A 21,020-nucleotide genomic window follows, 5' to 3' on the forward strand; every position below is an offset into this window, starting at 1 on the left:
GTTTGGAATTCCCCTTTAAACTTTAAAGTGGTTTGTGAAAGTTGGGTGTGCACAAATGTTTCATTTTAAATGTGGACTCATTTTTCCTAGCGTTTAAAAGTTAAAATGCCATTCAAAAGGGTTGAAGAAGACAGATACATCCCATTTTTGAACATAGACTAAATACATTAGAGAGACAGATTAGCTACAAAATGGTAGATGGGGATCAGTAGTAGTCTGGTAGTTAATTCAGTTTCCCATTTATAGACAGCAGTTATCTAGTTCCATGTAATAAAAATGAACCATGTTGTATGCCTCATGTTAAATTTTATAGATAAACTTTCTTTAGCTCACTGGGTGAATTTCAAGAACTATCAACAATCTTAATAGACATGGATATTATGGTATTTTAAAAGGTTTTGTGTTACCCTCTGAATGAAAACCAAAGCGTGAGCGAGATTATAGTAAAAAAAATAGGGTCACTTGTGTAAAATGGTAATTTCTAGTTTGCAAGGTTATAAATTTTTTTTTTTCCTTTTTTCTGTTGGCTCTCCTTCCTGGTGACTGATTTCTTTAAGTAGTATTTTATTGGGAGCTTCAAAGAAGTTATTTGTTCTAAACCTTGGATTAAGAGACTATCTACAGATTGGTTTTTCTGAGCTTCTAGAAGTTTCAGTTGCTTTAAACCAGATTTAAAGTAATTTTTTCAACTTGTGATATAAATTTGGATCTCATTCCCATGTATGATAAAGGTGTCGGAGATTTTTTTTGTGGGTGCTGTTACGTATATATATTACGTATATATATTACATATATATGTTATATATATAAAATATACATATTAAATACTACTCTGCCACTCACAGCATTCTTCCTTACTGCCTTTCCGGAACAATAGGCTTTTTTTCTAATACTCTCTTATCACATGGACCATGCTTTCCAGACTTTGAAATTCATTTCAGTGGTCTTGTCTTCAGATGTGTATAGGATACTCAGCTCCCAGAGCTTGTATGCAGGTAGAGTCCACCTTGGATTTCTCTTTCTGCTTTCTTTTAAGTTCTGTGATGTATTTTTTTCTTTTAAATAAAAAACATGTTACATATTCAGCATTTTTATGTGTTATGGCAAAAGGGACCATCTGTGACAACTTAAGATTATTATATTGCCTCCAGTTGATTCTTCACCATAGCAGCTAGAGTAATCTTTTAAAAAATTAAAATCTGATGTCTGTAGCCTGGTTAAAACTGTAAAATGGCTTCCTGCTGCGCTTTGAATATTTCTTGTGTGAGCCTCCATGATCTGACCCCTGCTTATCTCTCTTCCATGACCATTAGGCTCGCTTTCCCTTTATACTGCAGCCAAATTGGCTTTTCTGGGGGTTTTAGAGCATGCCAGTCTCTCCCCCAATGCTCTACTTCCCTACCCAGGGCTTTACCAAATGCTGTTCCATTTGACTTTGAGGATCTTTCCCTTGTCTGGCTGGTTCTTTCTCCTTCAGCTTTTGACCTGAATGTGTACTTAGACTTTCATTGACCACTCTATCCAGATAATACCTCTGTTCCCCACTGCCCCCGCCCCCCGCCCCATATCTGTTCTTTATTACTTTCATAGCACTAATTACAACTTCTAAATTATTTGCATCTGTTTTTAACTTGTTTGTTTTCTATTTCCCTTTACTAGGTAATAGCTTCACAAGATCAGGGGATGCAGCTTTCATTCACCCAGTGTATAACAGGATGTTTGATGCCTACCAAGCACTCAAATAAATATTGAAACCTTTCCGAGTTAAGTATTGAGTGGAAACATTTTCACATTTCATGTATTCTGAGAGTCTTTTCTAGTATGAATTTCTATGACGATGAATAACATTAACCCTGTTTATTACTTATAACTATTTGTAGCCATGGACTCATTCGCTAGTAAATGAAAAACATTAAAAATAGGTTTAGAATCAAGATGCCATTTTATTTTTTATAAGGCCTTAAAATAGTATTTCAGCAACATTCGGTAGTTTTCAGTATGTAGGTCTTGCACATATTTTATCAGATTTATCCCTACGTAGTTAATAACATGATGCTATTGTATGTAGCATTTTTATTCAGTTTTCAATATTTTTGCATCTATTATATAGAAATAAAATTATGTTTGTTAATTGTGATAAACACTTCTTAGTTATAGCAGCATTTTTAAAGATAGATTCCATTGAATTCCTAGTGGATGATCGTGCTGTCTGCAAATGACAGTTTTACTTCTTTCTTTCCAATCTGCATGCCTTTTATTTCTTTGTTGAATAGAAGAAGTGAGATTGGACACTCTGTCACGTTTCTGATCTTAGGGTGAAAGCTTAGTCTTTCACCATTAAGTATGATGTTAGCTTTAGTTTTTTTTTGTAGATGCCCTTTATCAGGTTGATGAAACGTCTTTCTATTTTTAGTTTGCTGAGAACTTTTATCAGAAGTAGATAATGGATTTTCTTGTGTGCTTCCGGATCTATTGAAATGATAATACGATTTTTCTTTTTAGATCGTTAATGATGAATTAGCCAATGTACACCTATCTTGCATTTCTGGGTTACACGCTACTTAGACATAATATATTATGCCTTTTACATATTGTCTAAAATTTTGTTTAGAATGTTTGCATATGTTCATGAGGGATATTGGTCTGTAGTTTTGGTTTGTGTAATGTCTGCCTCATTTGGGTTCAGGATAATACTGGTCTCACCAAATGAGAAATAATTTCTTTTCTTCAGTTCTGGAATACTTGTGTAGCATTGGTATTAATTCTTTCTTATATACTCGGTAGAATTTATCAATGAAGCCAATTGATGTTTCCTTTGCGGGAAACTTTAACTACAAATTGAATTTGATAGGTTTAGGGCTATTCAGATTATTTCTTCTTGAGTGACTTGGTAGATTTTTTTTTTCAAGATACATGTTTTACGTAAGTTGTTGAACGTATTGGCATTAAGTTCATGATATTTTCTTATTGTTTAGTAAAACGTTAACTCAGAGGGTTTGCGATGCTCAAACCTTGCACATTTCAAAGAAAGGACTGGCTCCTGGGAGAAAACCTCTAAATGCTTAGAATATCCTGGGTGATAAACTTGTCTTTATATACTTTGGGCCTTTGTGCTCATCAGATAGTTTATACTAACAAGGTAATTTATGGTGAATGCCTGTTTTTGTTTATCTGGATTCCTGAGTCACACTTTATCAGTTTGATCTCTGGAGAGGCTGGAGACTGGGTGGCCAAAGTCAGTGGTGTGGCTGCAGCGTGCCTGCCTGCATGACGACTCCGGTGATCACAGTGATCATCCTCAGCAGCGAGGTTTGGAGGAACTTGCCTGCTTGGCAGTACCTTGTGTTGTCACACGTTGTTGGGAGAACGAAGTACCATGCATACAGCTCCTCTGAGAGAGACTACTGGAAGCTCGTATCTGATGACTTCCGGACTTCTCTGTGTGCGTTTGGATTTAAGTATTTGAAGATTTCTGGAGACCTCTCTTATGGATCCCTAATTTAATTTTGTTGTGGTCAGAGAAGTAGTTTGTATAATTTGAATTATTTTATATCTATTGAGACTTGTTTTTTGGCCCAGAATTTAGACTGTTGGAAAATATTCTATGTACTCATGAACATGCACTGTATCCTGCTGTTGTTGAATGGAGTATTGTATCAGTGCCAATTAGGTCCTTTTTGGTCGACTGTGTTTTTTAAGTCTCCCACATCCTTACTGGTTTTCTGTCTATTCATTCTACTATTTATTGAGAGACGAGAACTGAAATCTCCTACTATATTTGTGAATTTGTCCATTTCTGCTTGCAGTTCTCTCAGTTTTGCTTTATGTGTCTTGAAGCTCTGTTATTAGGGTCACAAACATTTAAGATTCTTTGTCTTCTTGATTATTTAACTCACTTATTGCCAAAAATTTGCCCTCTTTTTGCCTGGTATTATTAGCCTGAAGTCTACTTAGTCTAATGTTAGGATAGTACTCTGACTTTCTTTTGCTTAATGTTAATGTGGTATATGTTTTTCTTTCTTTCTTTTTTTTTTTTTTTAACTTTTCACTTACTTGTACCTTTCTTATGGCATCATATAATTAGTCTTGCTTTTCTATCCAATCTAACAATCTCTGTCTTTTAATTGGTGTGTTTAAACCATTTACATTTGATGTGATTATTATGTTTAGATTTTAAACCTCTAAGCTAAGCTTTAAATCATAAACCAAGATATTTCAGTCTGTTTTTTCTTTGTCTCACCTGTTGTTTGTTCTCTTTCTCCATCTTCTTTTGTATTGAATTTCTTTCACTGATTCTGTTTCCTTTGGTAACTTATTGGCTGTAACTTTGTTCTGTTATTTTAGTGGTTGCTTAACATCGTATAAATATCTTTAACTTATCACATTCAACCTTCAGGCACTATTATACCACTTTATGTGTAGTATAAGAAACTTAGAAATATATTTTTCTACTTCTTCCCTCCTAGTCTTTATAGTACTTTTTATACCTTTCACTTAAATGTTACAAACCTCAAAATGCATTGCTGTTATTTAAACAGAATCCTTTAAAAAGATGTAAATAAGAAAGTCTTATATTTACTTACATAGATACAATTTCCCGTGCTCTTCATTCCTTTGTGCAGATCCATATTTCCATCAGGTAAAATTTTCCTTCTGCCTGAAGGACTTCTTTTTAACATTTCCTATAGTACAATTCTGCTGTGGATGAAATTCTTTCATCTTTTATATATGTGAAAAACTCTTCATTTTGCCTTTGTTTTTGAAAGATGTTTCACTGAGTCTAAAATTCTAATTTGACTTTTTTTTTTTTTTTGGTACTTTACAGCTGCTGCTCCATGTCTTCTGGCTAGCATTGTTTCTGATGAGAACCCTGTCCTCATCTTTGTTTCTTCAAATATAATGTATCTTTTTTCTCTGTCTGCTTTTAAGATTTTTACTTCGTCACTGTTTTTGAGCGATTTGAATATGTTCCATGGTGTAGATTTCTTCATATTTTCTGTGTTTGAGGTTACTTGAGATTCGTGGATGGGCGCATTTATAGTTTCATGAAATTCGAAATTTTTCCAGCTCTTATTTCTAGAACACATTTTCCATCTACCCTGCTCTCTTCTTTTGGGGCTTCCATTATACATTTATTAGCCACTGAAGTTTTCCTATAGTTCATTGATGCTCTTTTAACTTTTTAACATCTTTTTTCTTTCTTTACTTTGTTTTGTAGAATTTCTGTGTCTTCAAGTTCATTAGTATTTTCTTCTCCAGTGTCTAATCTTTATTCTCATCCAGTGTATTTGATTTTATCACAGACATAGTTTTCATGCATAGCTGTTCAATTTGGGTCTTTTTTATATATATCTTTGACGTCTCTTCTTAATTTTTAAACATATAGAAGACAATGATGATAAATATTAATGGCATTGTCTGTTGATTCTTACATCTGTGTTAGATCTGGATTAGTTTCAATGGATTATTTGTTTTCCCCATTATGATTCATATTTTTCCATTTCTTTGCTTGCCTGGTAATCTTTGATTTGATTCTAGACATTCTGAATTTTATCTTGTTGGGTGGTAGCTATTTTCGTTCTCCTATAAATATTTTTGAGCTTTGTTCTGAGATGCAGTTAAGTTACTTGTAAATAGTTTAATCTTTTTGAGAATTGCTTTTAAATTTTGTTACACATTTACCAGAGAAATGTTCAGTCAAAACTAATTATTTCCTACTGCTGAGATAAGAATCTTCTGAATATTCTACCAGCTACTCTGAATTAAGAGGATTTCCAGTCTGCCTTTTGACAGTAGCCACTATTCCTGGCCCCATGTGAGTGCTGTGTGCTGTACTCTGATGCCTTTGGGTGGTTTTTCCCCCTGGCCTCATGTAGTTTCCTCATGTGCATGTGCTGATCGCTACTCTGCTAATACTTGAGCGGACTCTCTGCTGACCTCCATGGTTTTTGTTTTTTGTTTTTTGTTTTTCTTTTTTTCTGTGCAGCGCTCTCCTTTCTGGTACTATATCTTGCAAGTTGCCACCCTTTTGTTCTCCTCATACACTGAACTCCATCTTCTTAACTTGGGGAGTCCCGCAGGCTTTGCCTGGATTCTCCTCTCTACCCCGTCCTATACTGTGGCCTGGGAACTCTTTCAAGGCAATAAATTGAGGGCAGTTTAAGGCTGACTTCTTTTGTTTCCCATGTCTCAGGGATCACTGCCCTTCATTGCCTGATATTCTGTGTCTTGAAAATTGTTATTTTTATATATTCTGTTTGTTTTTGGCTCTTTTAGGAAGGAGCATGAATTCAGCTCCTATTACTCCATTTTGGTCAAAAATGGAGTAATAAGTTCCAGCATTGTTTTAAGTAACTAAATTAAGCCTTTCAACAACCTTACGGAGTAGTTTCAACTATTCCCATTTTATAAGTGAGGAAACTGAGGCACCAAACAATTCAAGTTAGTTTTGCATACTCGTATAGCTTGTTAGTAGTGCAGCTAGGATTCAGACTCAGGCAGCATGACTCTACGATCTATGATCTTTACCCTGCCATTCTGATTTTATAGTATTCCTCAGTTTACAAGGAATTGTGGCAAACATTTTAAGATTCTTTTATAGCTCCTACGAGCAGAATGTGAATGACTATTGGTCCTTAACCTCACACCCCATGTTATTTGCATTTTCAGAAGAGTGTGCTTACTCATCCAGGGGAATCTTTTATAAGTTCAGTGCCAGGTACTCTGACAGAGAAATGAGAAATATTTGTCAAGTGTAGCGGGAGCTGTTTTAGGTCACTAACTCGCCCCATTTCACGCTACCTTGGAATTATCTGGCTTGGGGAAAGAGTTCCCTAAGTTCTTGACTTTTAACAACTTCTCTTACTCTTTACTTTAGACTGTTACTAATGGCCTAAAAGTTTCCCTTTTTGTTTTAATCTTTGTATCCATGGCATCAGGTACTAGAAAAAATAGTGTTTATTTGTATCCAAGAGTCTGAAAAATGAAGTGCTACAAGTAATTTAACAGCTTGCATTTTCCTTTAGGAAGCACCAGAGATTTTCCTATCAGCTTTTGCATTCCAATTTGTTACTGTGTATTAGAACTTTTGTCTTTCTCCAAGTGCATAACCATTAGGCACATAGAAGAGGTCTGTGGACCAGTGTTTTTGTTTACTGCTATCTTGTATGTAACCTAGAACAATGCCTGAGATGGTGGTTCAGTTTGTTGAGTGAATAGGTGAACGAATGAATGGGAATCAAGGTATGCTGGTAGCCAGTTGGAGGAGCCAAAAGGAGAGTGGACAGGGCAAAAATATTCTACAGACAGTATATTCACTATGAACCCGAGTCTGTACAGTATGATGTTCTGGCTTTAGGGTGTCATTTCTACTTATATTTGAATACAGTTGTGTTTTGATTTCAGAATTCATCATACTTAAAATAAATCGACTGACACTAAGAAGATACTGGAAAACTGAGTTTCTCCTTCCTTTTCCATATGTTCTCTACACTGGAATATTTTAAATATGTTTTTCAGTGAAGAGGCAGTTCCTTTTAATTACACTAGTATTTCAAGCATTTTTTAAAAATGAAAATGAATTAAAAGCATTAACTAGAACTGCTCAGCAAAGTGGTTGCCCTGTTTAACAGTTTCCATCAGTCCTCAGTTTAATTACTATGTTATTTTGCCAGAAATAATTGACTGGATGAAGTCATTTCATTGGATATTTACAAACACTAGACTTGTAAAGGGGGTTTCTGTCAGTTCCCTTTTTGTTTGGAAATGACTGGGGCTGACCTGGCTGTGCACAGCTGCTATTTTGGGCTTAACATATTTTCACAGTCACCAACTCAGGAAGATGGTGGGAAGGTAACAGAGGGAGGTAAAATGTTTGGCCTTTATGCTCAGTCCTAGTTTTTTAATTTTGACCATGAGATTACTTGGAAAATGAGAAAGTAAAACAATGATTTGGTCTAAGACACAAAGTGATTGGATAGTGTTTCTGTGTGTGGCAGTTGGAATATCTTGTTAAATTATGAATAGTCTGGAAGAAATTTGCAAAACTCTGAGCACCAATAGTCAAAGCTTAAACGTTGACTTACCAGTCATGGTAAAAATGAATTATCAAGGTCAGTCTGTTAGTGTTATTGATTTAATATTCTGTAATAAAGTGTTTTTGTTTTGGATTAAATAATAAGATTTGATTTTGAAGGCGTAATGTCAAACTGAGAGCAGATAAGATGAAGATTCGGCTGGAAATTATTTTATCTGAAGCAGCCTACAGGAAATTCCAAAAGACAAGATCAATATAAATGAAGCTTTTAAAGAATTGAAGTGGAATGCCAAATTGCAGTACTGTAGATTCAAGTTTAAAGATGTCAGTCCCTACTTGTGAAAAAAATTGATGTAGAAATTTCAGATGGTCCTCAGAAGGAATTCCAACTGTGGTAATATTTACAATGTGATGATTTCTGCATGGCTTTTCAGTTTTAAAATATTGACAAGGAGAATGGAAGTAAGACTATTGGGTAAGGTGCTTAGTTTTGTTTTTTTTTTTTTTTAACTATAGTACAGGTGATAAATGTCTTAAGAGGAATTTTAAGAAGTGAGATGGTTGAAGCTAATGTAATTACAAAGAGTATACATACAAAGAATGGATCTAAATTTAGTTCTTATTTGGACCTGCATTTTAGCTATCCAGGAGGATGAATACCTAAGTCTTAAAGGTGACCCCAGGGTAATCTAGAGTGAATTTTAATCTGTCATATCAATAATTTAAGTTCAGTTTTCTCAGGCATAGCTTATAAATTTAGTGAAAAGCCACTGAGTCACTTTCAGCTGACATAGTGGCAGCAGGTTTTGCAGAACATGAAGGCTACGCCATTTTGTGGTGCCTCCTGAAGGAGAAATAATACAAACTATAAATACATACTTTCAGAGACTTGGGAGCCTCAAACTTGAGTTTTAGGAGCTTCTAGTTAACAAACTTCATTTCATTTACTTAGGACAAAAAGATTCATTTAAATGAAGAGTCACTAGAATATCAGCGTGGTGGTTAGAGGAGTGAGTTGTGATTTAAGATCGCTTCTAGCCCAGGCTAATTCATGCATTTCATTGTCATTTACTGAGTGCCGCATCATAAAAAGCATTATGGAGATGGCTGTGGGTAAAAGACCCTGTGCTTAGGACGTAAAGCATTCCATGCTCAGTTTGAATTTGTGAAAGAGTGTACACACTGTCCCTCTTAGTGAGACACATAGACTTTGGCATATTAATGGCTCCGAGAGGTGATACTGTTAGAAAACAAACACATCAACACGCATACACAACACAGGGTTTAACTTCATTTATCCCAGTTTTCAGCGCTTTTCTTTTGTAATGCGTGTAGCACATAGTAACGTCACCTGGAAGACATTTTGGGAAATGCTCTGAGGAATGATCTTTTGCGACCTCCTTAACCATTAGAGTATTCTTAGCTTTTCCTCTGTCCAGGAGGGAACTGTCGTTCTCAAAGGGATCCACATCGCAGCAGTGTATCTGACAGTTTCCACACTTGGATTCAACCGGCAGCTCTTATTAAATGGTACCACCCATCAGGCAGAAATTGGTGATGGGGTGTGGGTAGGTGCTTACCTGGGATGGAGGAACTGGCCCTTCACAGCTCAGACTTCTTATGATTCCTGAAATTTCCCTTTACGCATCCTTCAGCCTTCTTAAATGAGCTCTCTGCTCTGGTGGTGGTGCCTTCTGTGTGTATCTGTGGAGGTCATTACACTTGGGTGTGAATACCACCCAAGCAGCCTGTGCAATGGTCAAGCAAGAGTGAGGTTCTGCCCCCTCCTCAGAATATTTCTGAATGTGGAGGCCTGAAACGAGGCCTCGTTGCCAATTATGGCTTGGAATTCAAACATAATGCCAGAGCCACCACACCTTTTTTAGGGTAATTACCACTTAACTAAACATTTCTGAGTTCCTTATAAATTGGTCCCTTCAGTCATTTAATCATTTTAGTAGCTCTTCTCTGAACTTTGTCCAAGTTTTCCACAATTTTGGTAACAAGGTGCTCTGCAGGGAATGCAGTGTCCAGGTGCAGCAACTTTGCCAGGGTATTTGGTGTGGTCGGAGGGAGCAGGAGAAAGATGACAACTATCCAATATCCCTTAGGCGCTCATAAATGTGTGGCAGCGTTCCAGCACACAGAGTTGAGCTCACAGTAAGTGCGTAGGCGAGTAGACTGGCAGTTGCTCCTCCTTGATTCGGGTAGGAAAAAAGCCAGGGGCCTGCAGGCAAGTAAGTATGTGTGCGTGTGAAGTCGGTGAAATCCTTCACTTGAAATAATGTAGCCATACTTTAAGAAATCATTCTAAAGCAGAGGCTGAGAATTTCTTAACGGATATTTCAAGGAAGGTCAATGATCTTACCTGAAAGTTTTAACACTGCTCTATCTTTTTTCAGTGTTTATACCATATTTATATAAAGATCATTAAAATGTTGCTTATTATTTTTGTTTTCTTATTTTTTGATGGACCCGAAAGGAAATCTGATGAAATCTGGAAGTCACGTGAAGTTGAGTGACTTACTTAGGGTCATGCAAATGGAAGAATCAGAATTATATCCCAAATATATATAGCTTTTACTCCTGTACTTTAAACAAGCAAACCGAACAAAACACTCCCGCCCCTAAATCCTATTTCTAACACCCGTTCAGGAAGTAAGATGTTAATACTCCTTGGCAAGTCTTTTGACCTTTTCATTTAGTTACCATATCATTTTTGTTCATTTTTTAAATTTAGAAGTTATTTGCCTTTTTGTTTTGTTTTGTTTTGTTTGGCAACTCTCTCTTATACCAAAAAATGAAATTCCAAAGACATCAGCATCCGGTACTAAGGTAAGTAGTAAGTCAAGTCACAGTTTGTAGGGGTCTGGGAGACCCTAACAAGGATACTGCCAGAGACCGTTAAGGTTTAAGTACAAAAGTCAATAATAAGTTCCTGAAAAATATAGGGTATTCTTACTTCTTGATATTTGGGACATTTAAACAAGTATTTAACAATCTGATTGTGGGGCTAATTAAATGTATGTATAATGGACCACCCTAAGAAATAGATTAATAAGTTAACTTGTGCATGAAACTACATATCATTGGTAACTAATGTTTGAACCATATTTAAAATGCAGAACTATTGCTATAAAACAAAACTAGGCAAGGAGAACCATACCAGAAGGAGTATAATATTTAATGACAGGTGTGCATATTATTGTAGCACTTTAAAAATACTTTTTATAATCACAAGAGCTTAAGATTTCAACTGAAATGCTATTATTTCTCACAACCTTGGAAGATTGCTGCTGGCTTTTAAGATTCTCAGTTCACCGTTGCTGACATGGGGTCACAGGCTATCGATTTTGAAACTAGGCTTTTGTTCCAAGCTCCTTGCTCTTCTGTAGGCTTCTCCCTGGCCATTGCAGGTCAGTCGTTTCATTAAGAAATCTATAATCAGGTGAGGATTTGGGCAGAGCAGAATACTAATATCGAACCCAGACCAGAATCGTTCTTCCCTGCTCTGGTCTAAGGCCTTTTGTATTAGCCCCACCCATTGCTGGAGGCTGGGTTCTGGGGATCTTTGAACACAGCTGGGCTCTCAGGTAGTTTGGTCTTTGGGGACTGATAGACTTAAAATAACTTCGAATAGTTAAATCTGACCACGTGTGAAATGGCAGTTGCCTTTTAATTTTAATGGAATATTTTAGAGCATTTTTATGGAAAAGCTCTTAAAGTTCTTTTTTTTTTTTCACTGCCTTAATGAAAGGGGAAAATGTGTTGCTGTTGCTGTTATTTTTTATAATAAATTTAAAGCAGTTCCTGCAAATCTTAACAAGTAGAATCAAATATTTAATGCTTTTGGCAAAACACCTTTATAAAATTTCCAGAGCAAAATAAAATATTCTGATTTTAAACTGTTTTGAATAAAACACTGAATTTCTAAGAGTATTTATATCATGTATCAATATTTCCAAGTTAACTTAATATCAAACCACATAATTACCACTAGTATCTGAAAAGAGCTATGCTCAAATTTTTAAACCAGAATAGATAGCTAGATTTACAAATAGAAATATTATAGAAACTCACTTGTCTATTTTTTTAACCATATTTCTTTTGTATATCAAATCAGGATATCTTCTGATACCTGTCCTCAAAATAAGCTGCATTGTAAAAGATAATATGGGCCCCTTAACTCTGGGATTTCACAAGGTGATTCTTTTGGACTAGAGATAAGATTTGCTGGTAATGTTTAATGAAACCAACAAGCACCTTGACTTATTGGATTTGCTGATTCCCATAGTGTAAATATGAAATGTGGAGGAAAAGATGCACTTGGTCAACTTGCAGCTGGTGCCAGCCTGTTCCAGCAGGCCACTGGAGTGAGATACTTTTATATTTGCTAAACATGCAACTTGGAAGCCGTCAGTTATAATGGCCTAAATTTAACAGAAAAAAATTGATTTAACTGGGTCAGATGGACTGTTACTTTGGGCATAGACCACCTGGGAAAGTTTCGACAGGATTTAGTTACCTTATCTGATGGAACATTTTGAGCAAAAGACTGGTTAGAAACTCTAGTTGCTATTAGATAAGTGGCTTGACAAAATGGATGGAGGTAGAAAAAGTTGAAGTGGTCACTTTTTATTTGTGCTCCTTGTTTTTCATAAAGAATCTTTGTTCTGCCCTGAATGAACTCTGAGCTGGATTTGTCAAAGCAGCCATCTTTTGTGTGATAGAATGCTAATAGGGTCTGGGAAAGATGTCTTCGGAGAAAATATTAATATAATTGTAGCTGACATTTATTGTGACAGTCTCTATTCTAAGAATTTTTCATGTATTATTTTTTTGAACCCTCACTACAACCCTACTATCCCTCCCATTTTGCAGATGAGGAAACTGGGGAACAGAGTTTAGGTAACTTCTCCAAATTGCCATAGCTGGTATTCGGGATTAACCTAGGCAGTCTGACTCAAGAGTTTGACTCTTAATCTATGCACTCTTTTTCCTCAAGTATTGTTTTTGTTTGTTTTTTGTTTTTTTAAGATGCCTACTCATTACTGTAGTTAGCCAACCACTTTGAATAAAGTGTTTCTTTTAGGTAATTTAATTTACATAAGATTCAACATATGTGAATAAGAGATACAGTGAAGCCGTTATTGATACTCAGAAGAGCAGACAGTTTTGTAAACCATTCTAAGTTTAAGATAGTTCTGGGCCAGATAATCTTTGGATTCCATTAATAAAATGGAGATCAAATAGTAATGTGGCTAAACCGTACCCTTACCTTTAGTTAATAGAAATCATATATCAAGAAACAATAAATTTGTACTCTTTATATCCCTGCCTAGGCCAGGATGAATTTAAGGTGAGATAGATAGGTAGGTAGGTAGGTAGGTAGATAGATTCATCGCACTTTAAATTCAGTATATATATACATACACATGTATGTGAACATATACACATACACGTGCAGATGCATTTCTCTTATTCTTTTAATGTGACCTTTTCTCTGAATTTTGATAGAATCTGTTTACCCTTCCAGCTTGCTAGTTTCCTTCATTCTGCAAGTCGGCCCATATTTCATTAATTATGATAATTTTCAAAGAAACTGCTTTTTCATAGCATCTTGTTTTGATTGATGCATTTTGTTAGTTGACACCTTCTCCTTTTGAAACTATCTGTAGTTACTAATTGTAGTTATTATTTTTTCCAATTTCCAATAATTTTCTTTCCTCAGGAATTCTTTTATAGAATTTGATGTTTTTTAAAACATTTGGTTGACCTCATATGTATTTTGTTAGTTGACACCTTTTCCTTTTGAAACGATCTGTAGTTATTAATTGAGATTATTTTATTATTTTTTCCAATTTTCAATACTTTCCTAGGGAATTCTTTTATGGAATTTGGTGTTTTAAAAAACATTTGATTGACCTCACATGTTTGATATTTGCTCGCTTGTTCTTATTCGTAGATGAAGGTCTACATCAGAGGCTTGTAGCTTGAGGGTCAGAGATCACTAAGGAGCTCCTGGATAGAATTCAGGTGTCCATTCATTTAGATGGAAGAAATCACAATTTTTCTTTACTGGCCTTGAAATGAAACTTAGCAATTTTTTCTATTATGAATGTAGGCAGCAACTACAGAAGTACTAGCAGAATCTGTGACTGTCACCGACAGAAAACATACATTTCCATGTCACATTAATTTGTAAGTGTGGATTATAATCACCACTTCAAAATTTTGGCAGCAGTAGACCTACTGCTAGATCTTGTCATTTTGCATTAATAATTTAAAAGATATTTTGAGAGTTTCATTTTGATGTAATTTGCATCATTTTAAATCCTATTTTTTATAGTGTACATTTTCAAAACATTCTGAGAAAGGGTCCATAGGCTTCATCAGACAGCCAACGGGGTCCCTGTCACAAGGAGATGAAGACCCCCTGGCTAGGCTGATCACCGTAGTGTATTAGAACACATTCATCAGCCTGATGCTTGTTCCTTGGTGACTGCGTGAGCCCTGGCTCTGTTGCTCTGCACAGGAGAGAATGACAGGGCAGGCTTGGTTGTAGGGGGTACTTTTCTTTTGTGAGCTCTCCCAGCCCTCCTGATTACTTGGGGGCACATATTTCTCCCATAGTCCATTCTGTCTATTCTGGATTAGAGCTCTCATTTTTATGGGAGACAAGTAATCATGCTTTCTGCTTTGGGAAACACCAAAGCAAGTGACTTTGTCAGTGGAAACTGGCAGTTGTGCTGCCCTTAATTACCTGCCTGCTCTGGGCCTCTGAGTCACAGATTTAATCTAGGGTTCTACTGGGTAAACTCAAATTTTCAGGATATTTTTGCTTTGATTTTTATGGGATTAAGCTTTTTGGAATTTGCAGTCAGTCTGATCTGATTTACCAGAAAATTCTGTTCATGGACACTAATGCTATCCTTCCCAGCATTCTAGCCTTGTGGGTTTATTTTTACTTTTAATGCTTTCTCTGATTTTTTGGGATGTAGAACAGATGAAAAAATTATGTTTACCTGCCTTCTTTATATTGGTGTAAGTAAGGATTTACATTATATATAGCAGTGGTCCTTGAACTTACGGGTCCCCCTTATAAAGAAAGTCAAAAATTTTGCAGACTCCTAGAGTCTACTGACTTAGCCTGAGAAACACTATTGTATCTAAAACCTTCATTAGATTTGTAATTCCTTTGTTTTTTTCCCCCCTTAACAAAAGCATGTGTAAACTGGGTAGTGGTTATCCTACAGCGCTTTCCTTTGACCTAGCTCAGCTCTCCTCCAGAGTTTTTGGGGGTCTGTTTGATTACCATCATGTTTGGTGAGACACCTATCTTTTATGAGGTATTTATAACTGTTTTGTTTGGTTGCTGATTAAAAATAATTTGTGTCGCATATTCAGCGAAGTCTCATGTGTGCTTTATCTGGTTACACTCTTGCCTGATATTAGATAGTTGCTTTGTTGGTGCCTTATCAGTATGAACCTGGGTGAGTCACAGTTTCAGAGACTACCAAAAATAGAATTCTTTACAGTAGGTTTTTTCATATCCGAAAAGTCCAAATGATTTAACATTGACAGAAACATTTAGCAGTATTTTGGTCTGCACTGCATTAACTAACTATCATTTTTAGCTTATTAAGTAAAGCTTTGCTTAAAATTATTTAAACTTTATTTTAGAATTAACTAAAAATGGAAAGTCTTAATTTCAGTTTTTTAAAATTATCCCAGAACTTTTTAAATAATAGAGAAGAATAATTTGAGTGTCAAGAGCTGGCTCCCTAAATATCACCAACACAATGTGTGGGTAAGGTAGAGCTGAGGTTATTGCTTGCTGTGGTGAGATATTACGTATGACCTCATGAAGCTTTGGCAGCATCTAGGAGAGGGGAAGGGGGAAGGGTGAGGCCAGAGTTTATTGAGGATTGGAAGTTTGGTTTAAATCTGCTCTTTTAGTGTGGAGACTTGATTAAGATTGGCCAGTAAATCCAGAATTGGTAGAAAAAAGGAAGGGGAAGATTTTGAGGCCAGGGATTCAGAGAATCTGAGGGCACAGATTCTTGCTTTCCAGTGAAGTTGGTGGGGGTTTTGGGGGAGAGATTTCTTCAATGAACAATCAAACCATTTCCTGGGTAGGATAAACCTAGAAGAGTTTTTAAAATGCTACTGAAGACAGTGGAATAGAAAATCTCGTGAATGTAGATGATAAGGTGCAGTTTCCTTTCTCAGTGCCTAGGCTGATGTGTCAGTAAGTGATTTTCTCAAAATTCTCAAGAGTTGTCTGGATTGTGTAACTCTGCATTTGCTCTGCTGTCAAATTTCATTGAGGTCCTAAATCTCCACTGCCCCTCAGTAGAAAGTGGTAGAATAAAATTTCACTTGAAGCAGGTCTGCTGATGGTGTGATGGCATGTTCTGAAGTCTTTGGATCCTGGTGGGATTATCTGAAGACCTGAGAGTCTGGTCCTCTGCTCGCTGTGTGGGTGGGAGCAGGAGGCGAGCTGCCTCCGTCCAGCGCTGACTTTACAAGCCGCAGGGAGCTGCAGCCATGGAGAAACCAGCGCCTAGAGATGGTTACATCTGAGCAATTAGTTCCCAGAGCGACCAGTGAGATTATCAGGACAGGATTAAAAACTAATCATCTTCAAGGGTGGCTTTCATTTATCTTTGGAAACTAGGCTTTTTAGAAACTTCCAGCTGGGCCCTAAAACAGCTGTCACAATGCAAGTAAGATGAATAAGTCTCTCCTGTGATAATTGTGTGCCATCCTTGCTTCTTCCTCCAAATGCATATCACTTTCCCATCCCCATAGAAAAGTTCTAAGTTTCCATTTTATTAAAATTTGCACCACAGCTTCTGTTAATGTACCAATTTTCTGTCATTAAGTTGTGTCAAAAGGGACATGATACCCAAGTACCAGTGCATACATAAAATGGTTCTGTGCCTGTCTGTTGAGCCAGAAAAAAATTTTTAATAGGAAAAAAAAGATGAAGATGAGAAAAGAAATAAACATTTCAAAATTTAATTTGGAGATGCTCAAAGGATCTTTCTCTTGCTTTCAGAAACTTCAGAGCAAGATAGAGCCCTTTCTTTTCGTAGCTCGGAGCAACTTTCCTGTCAACCGCCCATCTGACCTCGGTCACTGGAACGCTGTGGAACTGGCCTCCACAGTTCTAGGAGCGAGGAGCCCAGCCGACGCCCCGGGGGTGGGACAGAGCCCAGGCGCCAGACAGGGTCCCCGGCCTGCTAATGTGCTGGACACACAGAGCCCTGTTCTGTAACCTTCCTCTAGGTTGGGGGTGAGTGGAACCCATTAGCATTTAAAAATATTTGCAGAAATCAGGGGCGGGGGCGGTGTTTCTGGAGGGCCAGTGCTCCCTGCGCTTTCCTGCGTGCCAGAGCTGGCTGGCATGGCTCAGGCTTTGATAGAGAACATCTGGGCAGCGGCTGCTTTAGCACATAGATGGGTCGGAGGGCAGGGAACAAAGGGGGCTTGTGAGAGAGTGCACGTGGGGGAAGCGGAGGCGCCCTTAATGCCTGTCCCCTGCTCGGCTGGGGGCGGGGGCTGAGGATAGGAGCGGATGGTTTGCCCTCATGTTGGCTCGTGGGGGGCTGCGCAGGCCATGGTCTCCACTGCTAGACTGACTTGTACCCAAGTGGGAGGGCGCAGCCACCACCAGCGGTGCCCTAGTGCTCTTCTGTATCTCAGAGCCACTTGGTTGGGGCGCAAGGGAACAGGAGATGGAGTGGCAGGCGGGAGGCTTGGTAGAACAAGTTTCAGTGGAGACAGATTTGTCATTGTTTTCTCCGTTGCCAGTCCCATCCATATGGAAACAAGATAAAATGAGCTGCATGTCATGAATAGGTATATTTCAAACACAGAGGTGCTTTTATTAACTGAAGGGTAAGGTCAGATTGTTGAAAATCTGTCATTTATGAGTGGAATTTTGTATTGGATTCTGATTTATGCATGCCGCACCTTACCCAACATGCATATGTATGTAAGAAAAATCCATGTTCAGGCATTTATTACACCATGGAAGTCTTGACTAACTTATATATGGTAGAAATGACTCTAGTTCTTTATAAGAATGAGTAAACCACTGTCCCTTTTACTGGTTAGATACTGGCTGTAGACAGAAGCTGGTCTAGGCAATTCAGTGAATGTGATGTGTATACTTCATTTCAAAGTCCTCCCTCCCCTCTTTTTGCTCCCAGGTCATTTCCACCTTCTGACTCTGCTCCGAAAAATGAGTCCCACATTTTTAATATTGCTAAGGGCTCTCTTCCCTGTGGATTCATTGCAGAATCCAGACATTAGCACTTGAAAGTGCTACAGGTTTTATGATGGCGGGGGGCTAATACCACCTGGCCCACGAGTGCCAGGTTCCCAAGATTTTCTGACTCCGTTCACTTGATAAACATCAAATGTCTGCTTCTAGGATTATGATATTCAACAGGATGGTCCCTCTTCCAATGCTGGGAGCCCCAAATGATCTGCTTAATATTTCAAATAGTGGATTCCGGCTTGCTTTAAATTAGGTAGGCAACCTTATTCTATTAACTTTCCTTTACACTGAATTCCCATTAATTGCTTTGATGACTTTTATGTTATATTAACTCTTCCTATTTCAGATTGTTATAATATTTTTCTGCTCATGTTACTAAGATTGCTTATTCTGCTGTTCAAAACTGCTAGTGAAATAAGGCTACTCCGTGGCTTTGAATTTTTGCTGATCTGGTATCATGATCAATCCATATCTGGTAATATGTAGAAATAGAAACTATAGCTTAAACTGAAAAGCAGTGATCTTGACCAGTTTCTACTCTGATGAAAGCTATAGTTCCTTTTACTGGAAAAAAAAAAAAAGTATATCAAAAATCAAACTTTGCCTCCATACTTACACGATTATGTATCTGTTTGTAAGGAACAGTATCCCAGGAAACTAGCCCCACTTCCTTTTGAAGTTAACTTACATTTTCATGTGATTTCTGCTACTTGGACAGAGATTATTTCTTAGTTATCTGAGTATCAGTGTTTTGGGCATAGTCGATAAATGTTAAGTAGAACTGACATTCTTGAAATCATAAGGATTGAGAAATGGAATATCGGTCTTAGTCATATCAGTGCTATAGAAACTGACGTCAAAATCCTGAAAATCCTCTTAAATTTATCCAGCCCATATTGATTGAGAGCAAACCAATATGTAGAATATTTGTTTCAGCCATCTCCAAATTGTTTGGTCCCTATTCATATTATGTGGAGACTCAAATGTCAGAAACGATTTATTAGGTTCCGAAGAAAATCTAAAAGTTATCATCAAGCCTAAGAGTGATTCTCTGAATTCACCATCTGGAAGCAGATAATTGAGTCTGGACTAAAGTCCTGGAAGAGGCTGCTCTTGTTTTCTTCACCAGGCTGACCACAGTGGGGCCTTAGAGATTCGTCCTCCACTGAAAGTAGTGCTAGTGGTGTAGGCCCACGTCATGATTTCTTTCTCAGTCTGTATCCAGTCACCAGTGGCATCTGGCATTTCGTATCTATTTCCTTTCTTCATCCACTAGAAGACTGGCTCATATGAACCTGTCTTGGCTTACAAGGCAGTGAGATGACAAAAATATCCAGTGGTCAGTCTGAGAAATGCAATGGTTTATTCAAGTTACCCACAGTTAAGCAGTTGGTTTTCAAAGAGATCTTCTGAGTTTGATATCAGGGACCCACTGCCAATGAAGCATCTCAGGAGTCAGGTCCACCTTATGCAGTTGTTGCCCAGTTCCCAAACTATCCACTGGGATAAAACATCTGCATACAGCAGGAGTTTGGAGTTGCCCATTGGGACATGAGAGGAAGGCTGACTCAGCTGCTGCAGATGATCCCAAAGCTCCCTGTTTTCCATAACTGATTTTATAACTTTATTTCAGCCCATCTCTGGATGAGCTCAACTGTCTTCTCCAGTATTTTACCTGCATAGCGGCTCTGCTCTGCAGTTCAGGCAATCCTGGTATTGGCACTTAAATGGTGAGCCTTTATCAGTGACAGTCAATGCTGCCTTTAAGTACCCTTCAGGGTACTTTCAGGGAAATGGGACATTTTCACGGAGCTGCATAGGCCTTTCTCTTACACACTCTGCAAACAACCTCCACTATTTGAGATTCGGAACTGTTAGCATCTGCTTGGCCTTGAGCCCATCCTCATTCTAACTGCATTATCAGCCAGACCCTGAGTCTTTGTTACAACCTGCTTAACAGTCACCTACAGCCCAGAATTGACACAATTCATTTGTCTCCAATATATTTATTTCCTTTATAATGTAAGAAAGAGGTAGCTCTGCTAATATAAGCTCAAGTATCCACTGATAATTTTGACAATATAAATTTATACTTAAAATAATGAACTGTCATTAATAACACAAACTTTCCTGAAACATTCTGGAGATGAATATCAGAACTCGGCGTTTCTATAGTTATTCAGAGCTGTGCAGATCATCTTGAACTAGTTATTATTGCCCAAAGAGAAGTGATTTTTTTCTATTGTGTAAAATACTATTTTAATAAAATTTTTTAACCTTAATGAGGAACTGCAGAGAAATGGAGTTGAAAACACACTGGGCAGGTATCTCAATAACACAAAGAAATAAAAATCTAATGGAAGGTACTGAAGTAGGAGAAGGCGATTAGACTCAGTATAAGCAAAAATACTTTGGTTTTTCAGAAAAATGGATATATCAGTGCAAGTCTCACATAAGTGAAAGGTCATTTGAAAAAGAGTAACATGGGAAAAGTGGATAGCCACATGCGAAAGAATGATACTAGACTGTTTGACACCATGCACAAAAATTAATTCAAAATGCATTAAAGACAAATATAAGACCTGAAACAATAAAATACATAGAAAACATAGGTACTAAACTTAAGGACCTTGGTCTCAAAGAGGTTATTGTGAATTTACTCCAAAAGCAAGGAAAGTAAAAGCAAATATAAAC

At 37.3% G+C, this 21,020-nt stretch overlaps 1 long non-coding RNA gene across 3 annotated transcripts in view; it reads left to right on the forward strand.

The window, feature by feature from the left end:
• LOC111746587 overlaps positions 1-21,020 on the forward strand; it is a 44,841-nt gene that overhangs the window by 950 nt on the left and 22,871 nt on the right. The window contains exon 2 of one of the 3 annotated variants that reach the window (XR_002783187.1): positions 17,100-17,336. The exons of the other annotated variants lie outside the window; for them this stretch is intronic. This is a non-coding gene — a long non-coding RNA (uncharacterized LOC111746587). The remainder of the gene's footprint in view (positions 1-17,099; positions 17,337-21,020) is intronic. 3 annotated transcript variants of the gene reach the window in all.

This window comes from Pteropus vampyrus, unplaced genomic scaffold (genome assembly GCF_000151845.1).
Source record: "Pteropus vampyrus isolate Shadow unplaced genomic scaffold, Pvam_2.0 Scaffold194, whole genome shotgun sequence".
In the NCBI taxonomy this organism is placed as follows: Eukaryota; Metazoa; Chordata; class Mammalia; order Chiroptera; family Pteropodidae; genus Pteropus; species Pteropus vampyrus.